This window comes from Alosa alosa, chromosome 4 (assembly GCF_017589495.1).
Source record: "Alosa alosa isolate M-15738 ecotype Scorff River chromosome 4, AALO_Geno_1.1, whole genome shotgun sequence".
Lineage (NCBI taxonomy): Eukaryota > Metazoa > Chordata > Actinopteri > Clupeiformes > Clupeidae > Alosa > Alosa alosa.
In genome coordinates this window covers 35,310,864-35,326,751 of record NC_063192.1, presented here as the reverse complement: position 1 = coordinate 35,326,751, position 15,888 = coordinate 35,310,864, and the positions used below count along the sequence as shown (strand labels likewise).

Sequence of the window (15,888 nt, the reverse complement as noted above, 5' to 3'; positions counted from 1 at the left end):
TTTGGGGTTTGTTAGGGCTCTGGTTAAGAGACAGGTATTTACACACGGATGTTAAAATGCAAAAATCAATATTATATACATTTATTTCAGCACACTATATACATTTCGCCTCATTTCGACCCATGTGGTTGTACATTTTGTTTTATCTAGTGGATGATCGAATTGGACCCCAAAGTAGTATTCACTTCTTTGTCCAATGTAGCCTACAGCACTAATAGATTATCTGTCGGTGTCGTCCGGATTGAGGGACCGTGACCCTTGCATTGTTTTCTTCTCACTCCTGAGGACAAGGCGTTGCTTTTTACTTAGAATATCCGCTTTTCTTTGTTTCTGATGTAATCTGATGTATTCAAAACTGAATGAAGCTGAGAACACTAAACATTGACAGCTAAGGTTTTGGGAGCCTCTGGGCACTGCACCTTCACAACATGTGAAGGCAGTCGTGGTTAGCGCCGGACTTGTGACCGGAGGGTTGCCAGTTCGAACCCCTAACAGTAGGCACGGCTGAAGTGCCTTTGAGCAAGGCACCTAACCCTTCACTTCTCCCGAACGCCACGCCGGGATTAGTGTGTGCTTCACCTCACTGTGTGTTTACTGTGTGTATTCATGGATTGGGATAAATGCAGACACAATTTCCCTCACAGGATCAAAGGAGTATATATACTTATATACTTATATGTAACAGTCAACTTTATACTCAGCAGTCAACTACTATACAAAAGTGAAAACAGAGGATGCACTTCCTGCATCTGAGAAAGTTCACAGTTCCTCTGAGTATTTAGCTGACATGAGGACAAACTGACCACTTTGTCCCTTCATCAGCAAAAACACTTTTAGTTGAGAAGAATCATGGGTACCCCCCACCCCCCCCCCTGCCCATCACATGACTTGTACATCTGTACATCTCACTAGAAAACACACCGGATTATCGATCATCACAAACTATACAGCAGCTGACATGTCATTTGTGCTAAATCTTGGTTATTTTAACTTGTATACATATTTATCTTTTATGTTATGTCTATTCCTATAAAGGCTTTATCTGATTTTGTTTTTCAAAAGTAAAGCAATCAGCACACATAGATATACTGACATTTATTACATTTATAGTGGCTTTAAAATGAGGATACAAATAATGTAACTCATTTTATTTTCAATTTCACTTATAGAGCCAAAAACATTAAACTGTTGTTTATGATCAATGCTGATAAATCACCATCAGATATGCAGGTTCCAGGGCAGTTGCCTCAGTTCACCATTAGATATGCAGGTTCCAGGGCAGTTGCCTCAGTTCACCATCAGATATGCAGGGCCCAGGACAGGTCCCTCAGTTCACCATCAGATATGCAGGTCCACAGCGTCCACACAGTAGACAGCGGTGCTTTCTTCATGAGGTAGGTCAGGTGTTTTGTTTAAAATGTCACAAACAATGTGATTTGAAAATACTAGAGCTATTGAGAGTGATAATATCCATATCCACCAAATAGTGGATATACACCAAATTTGGTCTCATGCATTTATCCCAATCCGTGAATTAGTGAAACACATTTAGCACACAGTGAATACACAGTGAGGTGAAGCACACACTAATCCGGCGCAGTGAGCTGCCTGTTACAGCTTCGGGGAGCAGTGAGGGGTTAGGTGCCTTGCTCAAGGGCACTGCAGCCGCTTTCTACTGTTCAGGGTTCGAACCGGCAACCCTCCGGGTTACAAGTCTGAAGCGCTTAACCAGTGGGCCACGGCTGCCTACAGATCCCTGCTGTTCCACAGGATGTTACCTGCAGCATATTATTCATCCTTATCAGTCAGACTGAGTTGCACAACAGTAGGCTACTCACCATCACTTTAACTAGCATGGCCACTTGGACCATTCAGATCACGTAACTGCTGCCATCACACTACAGCTTTCACCTTGCTCCTAGTAAGAAACAAACATTATTATGAGAAAAGCAATACAAATATGGGTAGAAATGGGAATAAGCTTTAATGAATAACTACCTCTGTTGTTACAATGTGATCTGACACTGGACCAATAAGGTCTTTCTCCAAAAATATGTCTGCAAAATAAATAAATGCAAACAAAATTGAAGAATTCAAATAGACTACTGAAAATATATGTGTGTGTAAAAAAAAATAAGAAAGAGAAATATCTGAGCAATTGTCGTTATCAGTATTCTTGAAAATGGCAACTATGATAACAGTAGGCCTAAATGATTAACAAAAAACATTCTTACCTTGTGGGGTTGTTGGTTTGGGTTTTTTCTTCTTCCATAATATAAAGAGGCCAACCAGAACCCCACATATGAGGACTATAACAGCAACTACACTGACTACGATGGCAACAGTGTTTTTTCTTTCAGCACATTTGGTGTCAGAAGATGTTGATCCTTTTCTTATGACATCAAGACCCAGCAACTCACACCTACAGGTCACATAAATAATTACAGTTTAGATACATGACTAACAGCTGAGTATTTAATTTGAACCTGGAAACATGTACAGTGTATGAACTCACTGTGTGTGTGGTTTTCAGGATGTGAATGATCCATTTGAGTATGTGTTATCACCACACTCACCACACACAGTATCTGAAGACGATGTGCCTGCATGAAAAGATAGAAATAAATATAAAAAGTTGATATTTAATATGCCTTTAGTTCCTTTCTAGGTCAATGTCTCATGGTGTGCCTGTGTGTGTTTTTCACCTCTTCAATTAACAATGTCACCCTGTCTCTAGAATAGTTATAGAGTATTTCCTAACCTGGCTGTTTAATGTACCATCCTGATGAGCACTTTGTGTGTTCCACAGCTCCTCTGCAGCCATCTTTGATTGGGTCAGTGCAGTAGTGACCTTCCAGAGGCTCACAGAGTGTGTCTGAGGTGGAGCTGCACGCCCTCTTCACTCTTAGACCTGCACCTACATTAGAACATAATCCAATGATTACAGAGTTAATAACATTTCAACTGCAATGAACAAGGCAAACACTAATATTAGTTGATGCACAATGTGCACAAATAACCCTAAACAAAACTGCTGATGTATTTGCCTTCCATTAAGAGTGCTGCTGTCCACTGGGTGTTTGACTAGCAGCACTATTTGGTTTTAACCTCTCATGCGTTTATGCTGTTAATCAGGATGCTCATTATTCCTTTCACTGTTTATGCCAAAACATGAAGTCGTTGGCTGTGTTCCAGTAATTTGTTGTTTTGCACTCTGTCCCTTAATCATTCTGTTGTTTTTTATATCTTTTACTTAAATATCACTTTTTTAACTATTGCCCTTTTATGCTTTTATGTACTATTGCTCTTTGCTTTTGTTCATGTAAAGCACACTGAATTACCCCTGTGTATGAAATGTGCTATATAAATACACTTGCTTTGCCTTGACTTACTGGAGTCACAAACTGTACAGGGACTGCAAGACTCCAGATTATTGAGTGTGTCAGTGTAGAATGATGACGGACACAGAACACATTCTGTGCTGAAGAACTCTGTGCAGTGTCTTTGCACACAAAAACCTTTAGAAAATAAATCAGCAATTATAACATACGTAGATCACATTGGTTAATGCCATTCATTTATGTTGTGTACTATGACAGAGTTCTCCTTACCAGGTCTACACATGGGGCAGCACTTCTGTCCTGTGAGGTACTCAGTTGGGGCACAGCCAGTAGAGACCCCAGACACAGTCGGGAGGAGAATCACAGCAGTAATCACCAGCTTCATCATGGTCTCCTCTGATTGGGGTGCAGTCGTCTTCAACATGGTGTTCACACAGCTAAGCAACTCACTCATATATAGATGCATCTGTCAAAACAAGAAAAATACTTTTAAACAATGTTGTTCAGAGATTATGTGAGGGGTCTGTGGTGGGTACTTCTGCCTGTTCCTGGTTTCCAAGATTTACAGATCCTGTAGGAGTAGTAATGATCTTTTCTGAGCAAAGAATGAGCTCAGAATAAAAAATAATTCAGTGGAAATGCATGGATTCCAGTTGCTGCTACTGGAAGAAACTGGAATCCATGCATTTCCACTGAATTATTTTTGGAATCTGATCCCTTTATCATACGTGTTCATTCTTACTCGTTGCTCGAATTTATCGTGACTAAATTCAAGATGGCTGCAAACGCTAAACTTCGTGAAGATACTGTCTGTATAAATCGTCTTGTAAGTAAACTACCAGTGCTTTTTCAAAGTTCTCAATGTCTCATTTTAAATGTCAGGGCCCTCAGAAGTCTACCAATGAAGTGTGGAGATACATTGAGCCTCGTAAATGGGTGTAAAACAGTGATTTATTTGCATGGCTAGCCCGATGTCGAGCACCACTATTGAAAAAGCTGTTGGTAGCATCACTAACTGACCAGATTTTGGACCAGGTATTGGCCACTATTCACACTCAGACCTTTAGGTTTGCCTGGACTATTAGATCCGTTAGACACCAATTTTGGTTTTGGTATTTAAACAAATTAGTTATATTACCACCAACTGGAATTACATTTTATATGGTGTTTGCCCATGTTAACAAAAAATGTGAAAATTTCAAAAACTATTAGATCTTGTAATAAACATTGTTTGTTTGTCTTTTGATGTAAACAAACAATCAAAAACTCAGTAATTTTTGTGGTGATATGTGAAGGTAATTTTTTGGTGATATGTGAAGGTAATTTTTTTCCCCTATTTGCGTGACAAAAATACTCAATAGGCACAAGAATAGGGTATATTTACAAGAATCACATTCCATCCAACTTTCTATCCATTCATCCTCTTCAAACCATTCACTCATCCACCCATTAAACTATCCATCAACATCCATTAAACAATCTGCCTATCAACATCAATTCAACTTTCTGTCTATCAACATACATTACACTATCTACATTCAACTTTTAAACCATATACTCTGTCTCAGGCTTGAAGCATAATCTGGCCAAAGATAATTAATGCGCAGCAAGATGGGTCGCCCTAGTTCATGTTTATGAGGGCAAAGTGGAGTTCAGTCAGAGACGGGCTCTGGTTCAGTCCCCGCCTGCACAGGGGCGTGTCACTGACGGATGACTAACGTTTAAACTCTCGGTTCCACGCCAGACAGAAGCCGGAGTACAAAACAAACTTGGTGTACACCTTCATTAATGTTGATTTTCTCCCGACTGGAGGGTCATACTGTCACGACATTCTCCTGAAATGGGGAGGAGGGTTTGGAGATCATGATACCGTGTCCGAAATGTGCATCCATTTCTCAGAAGAATAAGGCTTTGACAAATTCTGGGAAATTCTTGGATTCTGCCATAGACCTCAATGTTAAAAAGGGAGCCCGATCACTGCATAAATGGGGGATAGTGGCCTCCCCTCGTGCGTGGCGTGTACTACTGCTGCCCTATTTGCACACATTCCCGGGGACAGAAAATGGTCTCTCAGGAAGTCTTCGTAATCAACCATCTTTGATCTGGCTCTCTTAAGACTACACATCCTGTTCAACTATTTCCTCTGCCCACAACTGTTTCCAAATAAAAGGATTGCATTTTATGTTAATATATTTTTTGCATTTTCATGCACTGGTAATTCCTCGGAATAACATTTTCTAGTTTTTATTTATAATCTAATTGGTTTGGTGTAAACACAAGCTGGGGTCTATTTATATATGATAATGAATTCAAACTTTCATTTGGGAGCAAAATTTAATCAGAAGAGTTTTGATATAGACATATCTGGCTGAATGTGATGCATGTTTACATTACAAACATGCATCACGTCCTGCTAGATTTGCGCAGTGTTGAAGTCGAACGCACCCACTGATTCAAAGCTACCAGAATATGAAGGAAGATAATATACTGACTTCATAAACCGTCATTATTATAACCACTCTGTACACTTTCAAAGTTTACATTACTTCTATTTGTCTGTAGGGACCCTCTCTACATTACCACCGTAGTGTATGGCTATTTTGAGCATGTTTTGAAAATAGCGATTTATTTTGACGTGGCTCCATCCATGCCTGCTGCCGTAAGATATAAGCCATTGTGTTTGCTAATGCATACAACGGTCTATCTCAAAACTCCTCTGATTAACAATTTTGCTCCCAAACTAAACGGAAGTTTGACCTGTTATCATCCATAAATAGGCCCTAGGTTGTGTTTACACCAACTCATTCATTTAATCACATATCTGTCATCAGAATAAGGTTCATTGGCCACAAAATTGGCACATTCAAGGAATTGGGTTTCAGTCCTTTGTGTGTCACAGTCTGGCTCATAAACTGGACAAAGACGGGAGGACACACGAGAGGTTTGCGGTACAACAATGAATAATTTATTTACAATAATAGAATATATGTACAAAACGTTGCAGATCTACAAACTAAGGAAAATAAAGAAAAACGCAACCACAATCAAAAAGCCCCAGCCAGCATCTGGCCTGCGATGAGGCAGGCACCAAACGGAGGGCCAGCATCAGGGTCGAGAGAGAGAGAACACTGGCATAGATTTAAAAGGTTGACCTACACCGGGCCCTTGGTGTAAGCCAATCAGCAGCTAGCTCTGCTTCCTCTCCAAACTCGGCCTGAAACTGGGATAGACATACAGATCATACTGTATAAATCAAGAGTGCAAATCAGTGCAAATGAACATTATTAGGTATTTAATATAATATTGAAGCAAGGGAATACAGTTTGAATGGCCTAAGGTGTGTGATAAAGAATAGGGAGGATAGCATAGTGTGACTATGGGTGGGAAGAAACTGTTCTCATGTCTGATGATTCTGGCATATAGAGCTCTGCTAAGGGGAGGGATTTGGACGATGTTGTGTCCAGGGGTCAGTGCCGGCTCAGACTGTGCTGGAGCCCTAGAGGAGATTTCACTGGGGTGAGTTTTTTGCCTCTTCCTGGTTTCTGAGGTTTACAGAGCCTGGAGGGTGGGCAGGGCAGTATTAAACTAGACATTTTATTAAATAACATTTCACTAATTTGGTAGAGAATTACAATATTTGAAAACCTGTATAAACTGGACTGATTTGAACACTGAATATGCATACACATATAAATTGCATGTAATATTATATGATATTAATATATTATATTAATATGATATTGACTGCGTTGGTGACGTTTCATGAGTGATGACGTTTCTTTGACAGATGTGGCCGCTTGCAGATTTGTCACTTTCTGATGGAAACTGGAGACGAACAAATACAAATGTGCATGATGTTTAAATGTCAGAATAGTCTGTAGTACGCTACATGCACTGGACCATGAATATGCCACCAAAAACATAAATACAGATGTGCATGATGTTTAAATGTCAGAATAGTCTGTAGTACGCTACATGCACTGGACCATGAATATGCCACCAAAAACATAAATACAAATAGCCTAATAATAACTCCACGTGGGTATCGAACCTGCCTCCTAAATAAAACTGCCTTCATGAAAACCATTCATCGACCTAATTGCGCTACGAACCAGCTGACAGATCATAGTGAAATTTACTTGACTTATACCATTTATCAGCTGATATATGTTATTATGATTGTAGCAAGTTAACACGGCTGATCCTGGTATATGGCTCCCTACCGTGTTATCTTGCTACAGTTGCCCAAGCCAGTAGATCTTTAAAGTATCATGGTTAAGTTTTCAAACGTTTCACTGACTGCTGGTCAGGCTCTCTGTGGCCAACTAGTCTATCTGTAGCCTAAAATGAGAAAGCATTGCTGGTCTAAAAATAAATATATATATTTAAGCATGAGTGAGATGGGAGAATTGAACCCCAAGAGTTTGGATGGATATTTCCAAATGTGTGGCAAACCCGGACACGTTATAGAAGCACCAATTGACGAATTTAGAAATAAAGAATCAAAAAACATCAAACCCATTTAAGCAACATTAATGTTAATAGCTTATAAGCCTAAGAGTTTGGACTCTCCCTGTGCACAAATTTTGTGTGAAATATGGAAAATTGCATTGGAGCCTGTGTTTCATGAACAGACACTTAGATATTTTTGATATTTTTGGCCTAGGCTACTAAATGGCTTGGGCAACTGTAGCAAGATAACACGGTAGCCAGATACCATGATTAGCTTTGTTAACTTGTTACAATGATAATAACAGTAGCTGACTTCTTTTAATCATAAGTGAATTTCTAACCTGGCGCAAGCAGGTAGACATCTGATTATCAAGCAAGCAGTTCAACTTATTAGTGGTCGATGCCCACGTGGAGTTAATTTATGCTATTAAGGTGTTTGCTTTTTGGGTGGCATATTCTTGGTCCAGTGCATGTAGTACTGCTTTTTGACCTTTAAACGTGTCATGCATATTTGTGCATGTAGACAATTTTGACCTTTAAACGTGTCATGCATATTTGTGTTCGTCTCTAGTTTATATCAGAAAGTGACAAATCTGCAAGCAGCCGCATCTGTCAAAGACACGTCATCAATCGTGAAACGTCATCAACGCAGCCAGTTAACATGGGTGCCAGTTGCTATGAAACACAGCTGAAGACGCACTGTCACGAGATGTAAGCAACTCCTCTGCGGGATAAACATTTTTTATTCAGTCATTCAAACAATACTGGGCTAAGTGTTGCTATGTTTTCGATGGTAACCCATTGTCAGTCAATAGTGACAGTAATTAACTGTGTGTAACTGTTTTGTCGTTGACTGACACCATGGTGAAGTTAGTTTCACTTTGCCAATAAGTTCAAAAATAGATGAGTGCAAATGTGTGTAGGCTATACTCTGCTAGGTTTTAGTAAAGCATGGTTTAGTGGAATAACTGTTCCCTACGGTCTCACGTGCAAGCAGATTTCTTCAAATGCGCCTATCAAAATACAGATGCTCTGTTTAAAGTTGCGTTGCTCGCCGTTAAAGGGAATGACAGATGTCATTCTCATTGGTTTAAATGATGTTACTCCCAAAACACACCCATGACTGATTAAGAAACATAAGGTCCACCTTCTTGTGTTAAGCGCCGGACATTTGATAACGTTTCATAACTACAAATAATGTAATCCGGAAATTTCTTTAAACTTTTCACCAGTAACCATGTGTTTTAGACTGTCATGTTAGGGCTCCAAGAGTTTTAAACAAATTTGTGCAGCATGCTAATGATGCAAACCGGATTTAATAACAATTTAGCTAGTCGTCTTTTATGCATCCTTGCTTTCACGATTGAAATGCAAGCATATCTCTACAATAAAAACTACAAGAGCTATGAAATTATGATTTCGCCTAGACACGCTTTTCATGAAAAAAGGCAGTGTGAAATGGGTGCCTAAATGAACACACATCCCCCGGCTTCCGCGGAAATTTTCCCTACGCCTCGCTACTGGGAGTCACACAGTAATGTATTACACATCCATTTCAGTTCTGTCATGTCTCATGTGATAAGGGCTGGTTGGTTTGAACAATTGCATGTGACTTAGCCTACATGGAATCCCCCAACTAACACCACAAGGAATAGCCTAAACGTTTCTCTCCCAGTTTTGAATTTAAACTTGCTGTGAAACTTACCATTCACCAAACTGGAATGTGAAAAGTAGGTGAAACTATTTCTAAGATGTTATCAGTAGTGAGGAAACATTCGCAAAAGCCACAAGCGACATTACAACATTGTAATATGGAGCAAGAATGTTGTTTGTGAGCGAGAACGATGCAGGCAGAGGACATGATGCTTGATCGTTTGCTCAGTGTAAATAATAAAACACCGTCGTCCACTGACAATGACAGCAATGAGGTAAGAAAGTAAGGTCTTACTTACCTCGTTGCCTACGCTTCGTTAAATTGTGTTTGTTGGTTGGCGACAATAGCGTCAGAGATTTAATCCAGATAAAGAAACGACATGAAGATACGACATTCCAGTCGTCCTGTCTATAATAGCACTGCTATGTGTAGGCCTATTAAATATATAAATAATATAAGTATAATAAAACAATACAGAGACACACTCCAATGTCACCTCCAATGTCAGAGCGCACTGAAAGTGAAATTGTTAGTATTAGTCCCTCCTCCTTAAGCGTTTGTAGCCTCTGAGGTCGGTATTTCACACATTTTCCTACAATTTGAGGAATTATATTATTTACAGGAAATAGAAAATGAACTCAGGTTATAAAAACATATGTGTCTTATGACTTCTCAGAATTGAAATTCTCAAAACTGTTTGTTCAAACTCTCCCCATCTTAAAATACAGTAGCAATTATTTTGTACAAATGTCTGCTGTTTTTCCCAATTTCAATTGCTAATGTCATCCCAGCAAACACGCGAAATCCGGGGAATGTTCCCTTAAAATAAACCTGGTCTTAATGAGGTCTTAAAAGGGCTTATCCACAAACACCACCACGGCCATCCCGCATGTCGATAGCGGCTCCCTGACGCCCGCAAATTAGATAAAATCTCCCGGGATCTAGAGCGAGCGATCACACAGACCGAGACTTAAAATCGCGTGTGCATCTGAGTGTAGCGCCCTTATTACATTCTCTGGTATTATTGTGCGCCCTTCAGGGGTGAAAGTAGTTTTTATTTCTTGGTGGTACTATGCTATAGAGTTATAATGCGCGCCCAGAGCGCTCGCCGAAAATTTCACTTAGCCTAATTATTTATTATTTATTTATTTGTTTATTTACTGTATTATAGTCTACTTATCAAGCATTCACTAGGACTTCTTATCACTCTAGTATCACTCTTTAACCCACCTGCATCTGTTTTTGATTATGAATAAATTGCAAACACTTAATTTCAACATTTATTTATTTATTTAACCTAGTTACTCTGCTCGCTCCCACTTCCAATCAATTTTTTTTATATAGGCTACTGTATATCATGAAACACGTTTCTTTGAGTCATGCCTTTTTATTTGGGAGACTGCAACATACTTCTGTCCGCTAAAACACTTTCATTATTGCTGCGCAAGATCTGGTTAAGCCGTACACGCACTGTCTGTCTCTTGTCTCTCCAGCGAAACACTGCACACATAAAACCAGAATAGGCTATTTAAACATCAACATATTTTTCTTTAGCCTGTAGGTTTTTTTTTATTTGGGAGACTTTCCAAGAAACGTCCGTCTGCTAAAACACTTTGGATACCAGTGCACGTTGGCGCAATTACTGTAGGCTACTGTACGCGCGCTATAGCTTGCTCGTTGTCTGTCCAGCTGCACGGGAGGTTTAGACACAATTCAGATACAGTTCAGAACGATGTATATGAAATATATTTTGGGGGAAATGTGTTGCTTCTGGTAATTTGACGTTAGCAGTTGTGTTGTCATGCTGAAGGTGCTATATTTTTCAGAGATAGTATAGTTTTCTTTCCGGTACGGCGTACCCTCTCCAAATATTTTAGTGGTACTCCGTACCGGCCAGTACCGGCTTACTTTCACCCCTGGCGCCCTTAGACATTCTCTGGTAGCGCGCACACGACAGGAGGGAGAGAGGGGGTGTTGCGTGTGTGCCTGAGCGCATCCAAGACAGAGAGCATCCTGATTGGCCTGTTTCGCTAAATCAACCAATCAGTTTTCAGTGTAGGCGAGGCTCTTTTCTCCCGAACTTAATCAGTTCAGTGTATCTAGGAACAGGAGCGTCATGGCAGAGTCAGTGCCCCCAAAAAAGGAAAATGTAAGACCCATTTCAAAGTGTACCCTTGTCTCATAATCATAAGAGTAAAAAAGAATGATAGGCCTAGTTTTGCACGCTGCACTGTTTGTAACAGTGACTTTAGCATTGCCCATGGCAGGTTAAATGATTGCAAAAAACATGTTGAGGTGAGTTTAACTAGTGTCAATTCATGTGCATATTATTCAGGCCTATACTAGATGGCTAGTTGCCAATGCTACATGAAAAGACCAAACTACCAAAATCTACATACTTTATTTTCACAATTTCTATCTATAGGCCTTATTTGGTGTGCTGACTAGACATTATTGAACAAACATATTAATCTGTATTTCAGTAACTAAGTAGGCAAAAGTTTTTATTATTAATATTATTATTATTTATTATTTATTTATTTTTTTTTTTTTTTTTTTGGGGACTTCATTGATACCTCCCTGAAATTACTTTTTGCAGGTTGGGATGTCTGGAGTTGAGCTGAGCAGAGCACAGTAGCCTAATGGCTTCATCGCATCAATATCAAGAGAAGATAAGCTTGATCATTGTGGACCCATATCTAATAGATCCAATTATTGTCAACTTACCCCGATATTTATAGCCTAACTGTCTTGTTCATACAGCTGCATACACATTGCAGGAGCTGAAGGCGTTCAAGTCGCTTGGGTCAATGGGGCACATTTGTTCCACCAACGACAATGTCTAACATTGCCATGATTGCAGAGGTATTAAAGGAAAAATCCGGTATTTAGCACTTTGAGTCCCTTGTCTGGTTTGTTTTGGATGAACTAGAGTGGTGGACACCGAAATTTTGAAGATTGGTCCTGTCTCGACTTTTGTGACTCGTTTTGAATCGCCTTTAACTACTCAGAGTGGCTGCCAACAGGCATGCTCAAACATGTCCTAAAACAACCCTTAACGTTCGTTTTCAAAACTGTGCAACAGTCTTGCAGCCACCAAATACTTTTTCTGTTTTTCTGGAAGGAGCAGATCAGTTATGCTAATATCTATCGGACATTTTGATGTTATCTCATCTGCACCGTCCATATTTTAATTTTCAATGGACACTTTAGGCCAGGGCATTCAGCATTACAATAATAATACGAGCAGCCATGTCACTGCAGACCCTAACCCCTCACAACGGAAGAGAAAGTGACCATATTCCCAACTCTGGATCCTGATCTGTCTCAATAATCATGTAGGAGGACTGATATACGGGGTCTCTCACACGGGTTATGTGATATGTCTTAATTGGGCCCCTCAATCATATACTATGGGCTATGTTATTCACCCCTGATATCTGAATGAGGCCCCTCAGTCAAATCACACAGTTCATGCTGTGATGTGATAATCATGCTTTGTAATTGCCATCTTTTTTCGATATGTCGATGGTTATGTCATATTTGTAAATCTCAATCTGTCCTTTCTTTCCACAAAATCCACCAAAAGTCATCATTTAAGTGGTCATTTTGCAAATTGTTGGCTTTATTTGCTTCCCAGCATGCATTGCAAGAGTTAGTCAATTGCCTTGTTTATAGACTTTATTTGAAACAATTGGTTAAAACCCTCTTTGCTGAGCATGCATTGCAAGAGTTAGTCAATTGCCTTGTTTATAGACTATTAGCCAATTGTTAATTTTGAAACAATATGGTTAAAACAGTTTACCATATCTTTGCTGAAAGCGAAAAATTTGAACAATAAAAACCCTGACAAGCTAGGTAGGGATATGGATTTTGCCATTAAATCTAACCTAATTTAAGCCATCAAACATAGAGGCATTCAATAAAGTAGTGGCATTGGCAATGCATAAGCCAGTTTATACAGTGTATAGAGATGCATCGTAAATATTAATAATAGCCAACATTTGAGCAATAAATATTCAAATATAATTTGATTCTTAAACATAATAATGAATGAAATTCGAATTGGGTTATGGAAAAAGATTGACAGCCCTATTGTAAGGTTACCAAAATTATATTTGCACACATTAAATGTATAAAAACCCAATAACACACCCAATTGGATAATCAAAATTCGGTATAATCCAAATTAAAACATATTTTTGTTTCACATTTAAATTCATGTACGTAGCTATGTATGTAGCTGCGCAAATTTGCTCAAAACTGCTGCATTGAAGTGAACTCTGCTAAGGTCTTATCACAACATAGTAGGCTACATTGAAGAGACTAAACTAAGTTAAGTTATGAAATCATACAGTATCTCAAAGCTAACGTTAGATTTGGATGTCGAATTTAGCATGCTTAGTCTACTTACAGCTGCTTGTCAATTTCGTTGAAGGGCTCATTTTATTGACTCTGACACTGAATGTTTGCAAAAAGTGTTTTCCAAAATTCAAAAGTGCTTGTCCCAAGGAGAAGTACAAACCTTTATTTTAACACCCCCCGTTGTCAAAGTCAGCTACCGCCACAAATTGAATCCAATTCTGTGGGAAACACTGAATTCAGTAGGCTACATGCTTTATGGCCAATTGGCATAGGCTAGGAGATTTTTTACCCATACAAAACCTTTTCCATATTGTAGGCTAGGCTATGCAGAGGATATAACACGTTGACTGAAATGATCTATCAAAGATGTTTAAAAACTGTTTCTATGTTTGAGAACGTTCCGCGGAGGTTCCTGGAACCAATTATTTGACCTTTCCTGGTCACTTTCCTGAATGACCGTGAGGGAACATTCCATAAGAAACGTTCTCGCACCCTTCAGCGGACATCCGCGGAACATTCCCTGAACCGAAAATTGTTTGCTGGGACGTTGGTCAAAATGCACTATACTGGTTCCCTCAGGCGCGCTGGAAGCTGTTTCATGCAAGGGGGGCTAAGGGCTGGGTTGGAAAATATGTGATGTCATTATGTTATGGCTGATGTTTTCAACGTCATATTGTAGGCCTACATTGTCGCCACCAACTGTCATTTAAAATGCATAGGAACGAAGCATGAGAAATTCAAACTTGATTTAATTTTCTCTGTACCTTGAACACTCACTACATAAGAGCGTTAGCGAACATCGTCCATTGATGCCCACTTCATCAATCATCAATCACGTTAAATGAGAGGCCAAGTCAAACTCAACATCAACATGAACAAAGGCAGGCTTAAAACAGCGACCATTGAATTATGACTATTAGATAGATAGATAAATTATTGATCCCCAAGGGGAAATTCAAGGTTCCAGTAGCTTAACCACACATAACATACACTACAACATAAACAGGATGATAAAATCCACATGACTAAAAAGAACAGTAAAAGATACTAAAGATATTAAAACAAGGATCCACATGAATGTACTAAGGATGTATAAGCATCATGCGCTTGTAGTGACAGGGCAGGGACTGATCCTGTGATTCAGTATATAGGGTGCTCAATGAGGTGTGTGTCATTGTGGTGGTGCAAATAAGTCCAACAGTGCAACAGTGCAGGGTTAAAGTTTAGCCACCAGCAATAAATATGGACAATATAAGAGAAAAATGTAAACATAGTAATAGAAGATTTATAGCAGCAATGAAAGGATAGCTTTGAAGTAATAGGGCATCAGCCATTGGATGTAGGGAGGGCTTGTGTATGTGGGCTAATATAGCCAAGTAAACAGTGTAGACAGTGTAAGCAGTAACACAGTGGACAGTCGGTACACAACATTGTTATAGGAGGTCATGGAAGTGTAGAAGAGGGTGGAGAGGCAGATAGACTATGCAGAGAAGTCTATTTCTCCTCTTCCCTTTAGAAGAGTTGTATGGCCCTGAGGACAAATGACTTCCTCAGTCTGTCAGTTGTGCATGGCAGTGAGCATAGTCTCCAACTGGTCAAGCTCTTCTGCTTTATGATAGTGGGGTGGAGTGTGGATGACAGTCATTGTCCAAGATGTTGATTAGTTTGTTCAGGGTCCTTTTGTCTGATATTGAATTGATGCACTCCAGTTCAGCTCCCACAACAGAGCCAGCTTCCCTTACCAGCCCACTGTATCTAGTCGCCCAGCATCCCTCTTCTTAGGGGTTCCTCCCCAGCATACCACAGCATTATGGTTAGGTATCGTTTGGGTTTTATCCGATACTGGTGCTAAATCGATACTTTTAAAACGGTGCCTAAACCGGTACTTTGTTTTTAAAATAAAATGTTCTAAAGCATGAATTGCTTTTTTATTGATGAGGCAAATTGGAACATGGAATTGAACTGTTATATTTAATTTACTATCAATATCTCATTGCTTCTACACATAATACATTTATATGTTAAAGCAGCTTGCCATGGATGCACACACAATGATAAGCTCTGTGTTCAAGTTTA

General features: G+C 39.4%; 1 long non-coding RNA gene and 1 pseudogene across 1 annotated transcript; one reads left to right on the top strand and one right to left on the bottom strand.

Annotated features, from left to right (window-relative positions):
- Window positions 1-1,745: 1,745 nt before the first annotated feature.
- On the bottom strand, window positions 1,746-10,614 carry LOC125293291 (annotated as a pseudogene).
- A 1,085-nt stretch (window positions 10,615-11,699) lies between these two features.
- Window positions 11,700-12,341, top strand: LOC125293295. The gene is made up of 2 exons (XR_007193355.1): window positions 11,700-11,742; window positions 12,047-12,341. It is a non-coding gene; the product is annotated as an uncharacterized LOC125293295 (long non-coding RNA).
- The last annotated feature ends 3,547 nt before the right edge of the window (window positions 12,342-15,888 follow it).